The sequence below is a fragment of the Conger conger genome, unplaced genomic scaffold, assembly GCF_963514075.1.
Source record: "Conger conger unplaced genomic scaffold, fConCon1.1 SCAFFOLD_169, whole genome shotgun sequence".
NCBI lineage: Eukaryota > Metazoa > Chordata > Actinopteri > Anguilliformes > Congridae > Conger > Conger conger.
In genome coordinates this window covers 22,501-31,065 of record NW_026890320.1, presented here as the reverse complement: position 1 = coordinate 31,065, position 8,565 = coordinate 22,501, and the positions used below count along the sequence as shown (strand labels likewise).

The following is an 8,565-nucleotide window of genomic DNA, read 5'->3' as shown; positions in this document are numbered from 1 at the left end:
AGTGAGTGAGTGAGTGAGTGAGTGTGTAACTCAGTGTAATTGGTGTGTGTGATTTCCCCTGCAGGCCGTCTTCACCTACTGGCTGACCTCCAACCTGTTCTCCCTGGGTCAGGTGGCACTGCTGAAGCACCCGGCCATCCGTCAGAGGCTCAGAATCCCGGAGCGCATCACACACCCCCCCTCCGCCCTGCCCCCCTCCCCCGGCTTCTTCAAGACCATCCAGACTGGTGCGCCTGCTGGGCTAGGCTATCTCTCAGCACTGTTTAATGCTAATGCTATCGATTAGCACTGTGTGACAGGCCTTTTAGTGCTGAGCTGTGCTAATGCTATCTATTAGCACTGTGTGACAGGCCTTTTAGTGCTGAGCTGTGCTAATGCTATCTATTAGCACTGTGTGACAGGCCTTTTAGTGCTGAGCTGTGCTAATGCTATCTATTAGCACTGTGTGACAGGCCTTTTAGTGCTGAGCTGTGCTAATGCTATCTATTAGCACTGTGTGACAGGCCTTTTAGTGCTGAGCTGTGCTAATGCTATCTATTAGCACTGTGTGACAGGCCTTTTAGTGCTGAGCTGTGCTAATGCTATCTGTTAGCACTGTGTGACTGGTCTTTTAGTGCTGAGCTGTGCTAATGCTATCTATTAGCACTGTGTGACAGGCCTTTTAGTGCTGAGCTGTGCTAATGCTATCTATTAGCACTGTGTGACTGGCCTTTTAGTGCTGAGCTGTGCTAATGCTATCTGTTAGCGCTGTGTGACAGGCCTTTTAGTGCTGAGCTGTGCTAATGCTATCTGTTAGCACTGTGTAACTGGCCTTTTAGTGCTGAGCTGTGCTAATGCTATCTGTTAGCACTGTGTAACTGGCCTTTTAGTGCTGAGCTGTGCTAATGCTATCTGTTAGCGCTGTGTGACTGGTCTTTTAGTGCTGAGCTGTGCTAATGCTATCTGTTAGCACTGTGTAACTGGCCTTTTAGTGCTGAGCTGTGCTAATGATATTTGTTAGCACTGTGTAACTGGCCTTTTAGTGCTGAGCTGTGCTAATGCTATCTGTTAGCGCTGTGTAACTGGCCTTTTAGTGCTGAGCTGTGCTAATGATATTTGTTAGCACTGTGTGACTGGCCTTTTAGTGCTGAGCTGTGCTAATGATATTTGTTAGCACTGTGTGACTGGCCTTTTAGCGCTGAGCTAATGTTGTGCTAATGCTATCTGTTAGCGCTGTGTGACTGGTCTTTTAGTGCTGAGCTGTTAGCACTGTGTAACTGGCCTTTTAGTGCTGAGCTGTGCTAATGCTATCTGTTAGCGCTGTGTGACTGGTCTTTTAGTGCTGAGCTGTGCTAATGCTATCTGTTAGCACTGTGTAACTGGCCTTTTAGTGCTGAGCTGTGCTAATGCTATCTGTTAGCACTGTGTGACTGGCCTTTTAGTGCTGAGCTGTGCTAATGCTATCTGTTAGCGCTGTGTAACTGGCCTTTTAGTGCTGAGCTGTGCTAATGATATTTGTTAGCACTGTGTGACTGGTCTTTTAGCGCTGAGCTAATGTTGTGCTAATGCTATCTGTTTGCGCTGTGTGACTGGTCTTTTAGTGCTGAGCTGTGCTAATGCTATCTGTTAGCGCTGTGTGACTGGTCTTTTAGTGCTGAGCTGTGCTAATGCTATCTGTTAGCACTGTGTAACTGGCCTTTTAGTGCTGAGCTGTGCTAATGCTATCTGTTAGCTCTGTGTGACTGGCCTTTTAGTGCTGAGCTAATGTTGTGCTAATGCTATCTGTTAGCGCTGTGTAACTGGCCTTTTAGTGCTGAGCTGTGCTAATGATATTTGTTAGCACTGTGTGACTGATGCTATATTTCCCTCAGGCTGGACAAACGCTAAGCTCGCCCAACAGCTGGAGGAGAGAGAAAGGAGGATTAAAAATCACCTGGATATCGCAGCCAAAGGTGAGGCCCTGCAACACACCTACCACACACCTTTTACCTGTGTCTGTGTGTGCAAGCATTTGGGTGCGTATGTTGGTTTATGACTATTGACTATGTGTATCGCACGGGACTCCAAATTATGTAGGGTCCTCGCACCGGCCGCCAAATAACGCAGGGATTTTACTCTCTACGAAACCGGGGCGCCAGTTAAACGTTGTGTAGCAGTATAACTGCAAAAAGTAATCAGTGTCATAAAATTACTATTATCAGAAATATCTAACCACAAATTTAGTATTTTAATTAATAATTAAAATAACCAATATTAATGATTAAACATACAGATAACCTGAAGGTTGGAAGTCGAAAGACTGCTTTAACTCGGCTCTCATGTCTATGTGATTCCAAAACGGACACCGGGGTTTAATAAAATATATTTATTAAACAAACGTAAAACACAGAACAGATAAACTAACGGGAAGTTAGTAAGGAAATGTAGTTGGGTATGTGTGTGTGCGTGTGTGTGGCGCGCGCAAGCAAGCGTGTCGCTTGAACAAAGGAAAGGTAAAAGTGGGAGTAGCTAGCTTGGGTAAGCTAGAGTTCTGGGTGTGTTAGTTATTGTTAGCTGTGAGAAGACTACTCGCGTAGTTTACTCTATATATGCGCAAAAGACGGCGAATCAATTCACGTACATATATAGCTAACAAAATACATTCCAATGATAAGACGGCAAATATGGAAACACAGATTCACAAAAACAGTTAAGACTAAACTAAACACTGGCTATGCCTGAATGTTTGTTCTCTTACTGAGTCCATACGCATTGGATCCAAAAGACGTGCTGTCCTAGTAGGAGCCGCGATGGTGCTGTGAATGCGTGTCCTGGAGAGATGCGCAGGCTGGGGCGCCTTAACCGCGCGTTGTTGTCTGGTCCGCTCGGTTGCTGGAAGGATGTTCGTTGGTCCCTTTTCCGGGTGGAAAAGTTCGTTGCTGTTGTTCTTTGATGAGCTTTGCAGGAGTAAACTGATGTAGCGTTCCGCATACACCAGTTTCCACTCGCTATAGGCCACGAAGTTACCGCAAGGTAACTGGGTGTGTCCGTAGGCCTGGTAGTGCGCTGTGCAGCATTCAGCCTCTGTCCGAGTCTCGGAGCAGATGAGCTGAAGCGAATGGCCAAAAAGGGTGCGTCGAAGAGAAGAAGCAGAAAAAGCAGAAGAGAGATCCCAAGAACGTGTCTTGCTCTTATATGGGACCGTTTATTGCTCCCGCCATTACGGGATTGGCTGAACCAAGTTAGACGTCATTCGTGGTGGACGTCGCAGAATTTTCCTGTGGGAATGTGGAAGTTGTAGTCCCTACAGTATGTTTATTAGTGTACAAGAAACATGTCGATGTTTGTGAGTGTGTTAGTGGCCATTTAAGTGTACGTGTGTGTGTATGTATGTTAGTGAGTGTATGTCTGTGAGCGAGTGTTTGGGCATTAGTGAGTGTATGTATGTTAGCGAGTGTTTGGGCATTAGTGAGTGTATGTATGTTAGCGAGTGTTTGGGCATTAGTGAGTGTATGTGAGCGAGTGTTTGGGCATTAGTGAGTGTATGTATGTTAGCGAGTGTTTGGGCATTAGTGAGTGTATGTATGTTAGCGAGTGTTTGGGCATTAGTGAGTGTATGTTAGCGAGTGTTTGGGCATTAGTGAGTGTATGTATGTTAGCGAGTGTTTGGGCATTAGTGAGTGTATGTATGTTAGCGAGTGTTTGGGCATTAGTGAGTGTATGTTAGCGAGTGTTTGGGCATTAGTGAGTGTATGTATGTTAGCGAGTGTTTGGGCATTAGTGAGTGTATGAATGTTAGCGAGTGTTTGGGCATTAGTGAGTGTATGTATATTAGCGAGTGTTTGGGCATTAGTGAGTGTATGTATGTTAGCGAGTGTTTGGGCATTAGTGAGTGTATGTATGTTAGCGAGTGTTTGGGCATTAGTGAGTGTATGAATGTTAGCGAGTGTTTGGGCATTAGTGAGTGTATGTGAGCGAGTGTTTGGGCATTAGTGAGTGTATGTATGTTAGCGAGTGTTTGGGCATTAGTGAGTGTATGTATGTTAGCGAGTGTTTGGGCATTAGTGAGTGTATGTTAGCGAGTGTTTGGGCATTAGTGAGTGTATGTATGTTAGCGAGTGTTTGGGCATTAGTGAGTGTATGTATGTTAGCGAGTGTTTGGGCATTAGTGAGTGTATGTATGTTAGCGAGTGTTTGGGCATTAGTGAGTGTATGTATATTAGCGAGTGTTTGGGCATTAGTGAGTGTATGTATGTTAGCGAGTGTTTGGGCATTAGTGAGTGTATGTTAGTGAGTGTTTGGGCATTAGTGAGTGTATGTATGTTAGCGAGTGTTTGGGCATTAGTGAGTGTATGTATGTGAGCGAGTGTTTGGGCATTAGTGAGTGTATGTATGTTAGCGAGTGTTTGGGCATTAGTGAGTGTATGTATGTTAGCGAGTGTTTGGGCATTAGTGAGTGTATGTATGTTAGCGAGTGTTTGGGCATTAGTGAGTGTATGTATGTTAGCGAGTGTTTGGGCATTAGTGAGTGTATGTATGTTAGCGAGTGTTTGGGCATTAGTGAGTGTATGTTAGCGAGTGTTTGGGCATTAGTGAGTGTATGTATGTGAGCGAGTGTTTGGGCATTAGTGAGTGTATGTATTTTAGCGAGTGTTTGGGCATTAGTGAGTGTATGTATGTTAGCGAGTGTTTGGGCATTAGTGAGTGTATGTATGTTAGCGAGTGTTTGGGCATTAGCGAGTGTATGTATGTTAGCGAGTGTTTGGGCATTAGTGAGTGTATGTTAGCGAGTGTTTGGGCATTAGTGAGTGTATGTATGTGAGCGAGTGTTTGGGCATTAGTGAGTGTATGTGAGCGAGTGTTTGGGCATTAGTGAGTGTATGTATGTTAGCGAGTGTTTGGGCATTAGTGAGTGTATGTATGTTAGCGAGTGTTTGGGCATTAGTGAGTGTATGTTAGCGAGTGTTTGGGCATTAGTGAGTGTATGTATGTTAGCGAGTGTTTGGGCATTAGTGAGTGTATGTATGTTAGCGAGTGTTTGGGCATTAGTGAGTGTATGTTAGCGAGTGTTTGGGCATTAGTGAGTGTATGTATGTTAGCGAGTGTTTGGGCATTAGTGAGTGTATGTATGTTAGCGAGTGTTTGGGCATTAGTGAGTGTATATTAGCGAGTGTTTGGGCATTAGTGAGTGTATGTGAGCGAGTGTTTGGGCATTAGTGAGTGTATGTATGTTAGCGAGTGTTTGGGCATTAGTGAGTGTATGTATGTTAGCGAGTGTTTGGGCATTAGTGAGTGTATGAATGTTAGCGAGTGTTTGGGCATTAGTGAGTGTATGTATATTAGCGAGTGTTTGGGCATTAGTGAGTGTATGTATGTTAGCGAGTGTTTGGGCATTAGTGAGTGTATGTATGTTAGCGAGTGTTTGGGCATTAGTGAGTGTATGAATGTTAGCGAGTGTTTGGGCATTAGTGAGTGTATGTGAGCGAGTGTTTGGGCATTAGTGAGTGTATGTATGTTAGCGAGTGTTTGGGCATTAGTGAGTGTATGTATGTTAGCGAGTGTTTGGGCATTAGTGAGTGTATGTTAGCGAGTGTTTGGGCATTAGTGAGTGTATGTATGTTAGCGAGTGTTTGGGCATTAGTGAGTGTATGTATGTTAGCGAGTGTTTGGGCATTAGTGAGTGTATGTATGTTAGCGAGTGTTTGGGCATTAGTGAGTGTATGTATATTAGCGAGTGTTTGGGCATTAGTGAGTGTATGTATGTTAGCGAGTGTTTGGGCATTAGTGAGTGTATGTTAGTGAGTGTTTGGGCATTAGTGAGTGTATGTATGTTAGCGAGTGTTTGGGCATTAGTGAGTGTATGTATGTGAGCGAGTGTTTGGGCATTAGTGAGTGTATGTATGTTAGCGAGTGTTTGGGCATTAGTGAGTGTATGTATGTTAGCGAGTGTTTGGGCATTAGTGAGTGTATGTATGTTAGCGAGTGTTTGGGCATTAGTGAGTGTATGTATGTTAGCGAGTGTTTGGGCATTAGTGAGTGTATGTATGTTAGCGAGTGTTTGGGCATTAGTGAGTGTATGTTAGCGAGTGTTTGGGCATTAGTGAGTGTATGTATGTGAGCGAGTGTTTGGGCATTAGTGAGTGTATGTATTTTAGCGAGTGTTTGGGCATTAGTGAGTGTATGTATGTTAGCGAGTGTTTGGGCATTAGTGAGTGTATGTATGTTAGCGAGTGTTTGGGCATTAGCGAGTGTATGTATGTTAGCGAGTGTTTGGGCATTAGTGAGTGTATGTTAGCGAGTGTTTGGGCATTAGTGAGTGTATGTATGTGAGCGAGTGTTTGGGCATTAGTGAGTGTATGTATTTTAGCGAGTGTTTGGGCATTAGTGAGTGTATGTATGTTAGCGAGTGTTTGGGCATTAGTGAGTGTATGTATGTTAGCGAGTGTTTGGGCATTAGTGAGTGTATGTATGTTAGCGAGTGTTTGGGCATTAGTGAGTGTATGTATGTTAGCGAGTGTTTGGGCATTAGTGAGTGTATGTTAGCGAGTGTTTGGGCATTAGTGAGTGTATGTATGTGAGCGAGTGTTTGGGCATTAGTGAGTGTATGTATATTAGCGAGTGTTTGGGCATTAGTGAGTGTATGTATGTTAGCGAGTGTTTGGGCATTAGTGAGTGTATGTTAGTGAGTGTTTGGGCATTAGTGAGTGTATGTATGTTAGCGAGTGTTTGGGCATTAGTGAGTGTATGTATGTGAGCGAGTGTTTGGGCATTAGTGAGTGTATGTATGTTAGCGAGTGTTTGGGCATTAGTGAGTGTATGTATGTTAGCGAGTGTTTGGGCATTAGTGAGTGTATGTATGTTAGCGAGTGTTTGGGCATTAGTGAGTGTATGTATGTTAGCGAGTGTTTGGGCATTAGTGAGTGTATGTTAGCGAGTGTTTGGGCATTAGTGAGTGTATGTATGTGAGCGAGTGTTTGGGCATTAGTGAGTGTATGTATTTTAGCGAGTGTTTGGGCATTAGTGAGTGTATGTATGTTAGCGAGTGTTTGGGCATTAGTGAGTGTATGTATGTTAGCGAGTGTTTGGGCATTAGTGAGTGTATGTATGTTAGCGAGTGTTTGGGCATTAGTGAGTGTATGTTAGCGAGTGTTTGGGCATTAGTGAGTGTATGTATGTGAGCGAGTGTTTGGGCATTAGTGAGTGTATGTATTTTAGCGAGTGTTTGGGCATTAGTGAGTGTATGTATGTTAGCGAGTGTTTGGGCATTAGTGAGTGTATGTTAGCGAGTGTTTGGGCATTAGTGAGTGTATGTGAGCGAGTGTTTGGGCATTAGTGAGTGTATGTATGTTAGCGAGTGTTTGGGCATTAGTGAGTGTATGTATGTTAGCGAGTGTTTGGGCATTAGTGAGTGTATGTATGTTAGCGAGTGTTTGGGCATTAGTGAGTGAATGTTATTGAGTTATTGTGTTTCTACCTCCAGGTCCTCTCAGGCAGACATTCTCCAATAATCCTTTGCAACAGACTAGCGGGCCCAGCGTGGCAGCCAGACAAGCCGATCAAAGCCCAGCTGCACAGCCAGTGGGTGGGAAGAAGAGGCCGTGGGAAGAGACGATTGGATAAGGGCTGGAGAGTGGCAGCTTGTATATAATGTACAGAGAATGAGACGTGTATACAGATGCAGATTCAGGATTGGCTGCCTCCCTGCTGTGGGCTGGAACGGTTTATGAATGCTTTATAGGGATTGGCTGCCTCCATGCTGTGGGCTCGGCTGATGAACACTTACACTGACTTTTGCAACTCGTCCCACATTCAGTGTATGTGAAGAAGTGTGTCTTAACTGGAGGGACTCATACACTCACACACGCACACACACACTCGCACATCCAGTGTGCAACCAGGCAACTGTACTGCCTTCCATGACAAATAAACCACTTTACAAGTGCTTGTTTTTTCAGTTTATTGTGTTGTGTGTGTTTGTTCATTGTGTGTTTACAGTGCATTTACTATCCAACTGCTTTGCCCTGGAGACCTGCTCCACTGCCTGTCCGTGTGGCAGGAAGTGTTCGTTGAGTGCTTCCTGTCTGCTCTGGGGTCAGAGGATGGAGCGATCCCCCACCCTAACCCTGACCCACTGGGGGAGGCATGCTGATAACCAGGGCTGTCCTCCCTCATAACCATCCATCCATCCATCAATCCATCAGTCAATAAATAATAAAGTAAAAGCTTTCTTTCTAAAGCTGTTCCCACAGGCTGTGCTGTAGCAAGCCGCAGGTAATGATTGGCAGAGAGTGAGCAGATGGGGATTCTGGGACCTGATTTGGCAACCCCAGAACAGACAGACTATGTAAATAAGTATGTTTTCAGCCTGTCTGTCACCAGACACTGAACACTGAAGCCAAAGCGTATTGCGTTGTTGTACCTCGCTGGTGCTATTAGATGCTACAGAGAAAGTGGATTTATGAAAGTACACTGAGGCATTCAAGAACCCCCCCCCCCCCCCACCCTGGAACTACACCCCAAGACTAAAGTCCAGCTCCACTCCGGATATAAACGTCAGTTTGAGTGATGACTAGTGCCTTCACAATATGTTACCCCTCACAAGATATG

The 8,565-nt window shown here is 44.6% G+C and overlaps 1 protein-coding gene and 1 long non-coding RNA gene across 2 annotated transcripts in view; one reads left to right on the top strand and one right to left on the bottom strand.

The window, feature by feature from the left end:
• The first annotated feature begins 69 nt into the window (after positions 1-69).
• Positions 70-7,874, top strand: LOC133120003 (uncharacterized). The gene is made up of 3 exons (XR_009707009.1): positions 70-227; positions 1,851-1,931; positions 7,439-7,874. It is a non-coding gene; the product is annotated as an uncharacterized LOC133120003 (long non-coding RNA).
• A 593-nt stretch (positions 7,875-8,467) lies between these two features.
• Positions 8,468-8,565, bottom strand: part of slc7a7 (solute carrier family 7 member 7) — a 17,652-nt gene continuing 17,554 nt past the window's right edge. Inside the window, exon 10 of the mRNA XM_061230121.1 lies at positions 8,468-8,565. This exon is cut by the window's right edge and continues 525 nt beyond it. The gene's annotated coding sequence lies outside the window, so the exon portion shown is untranslated.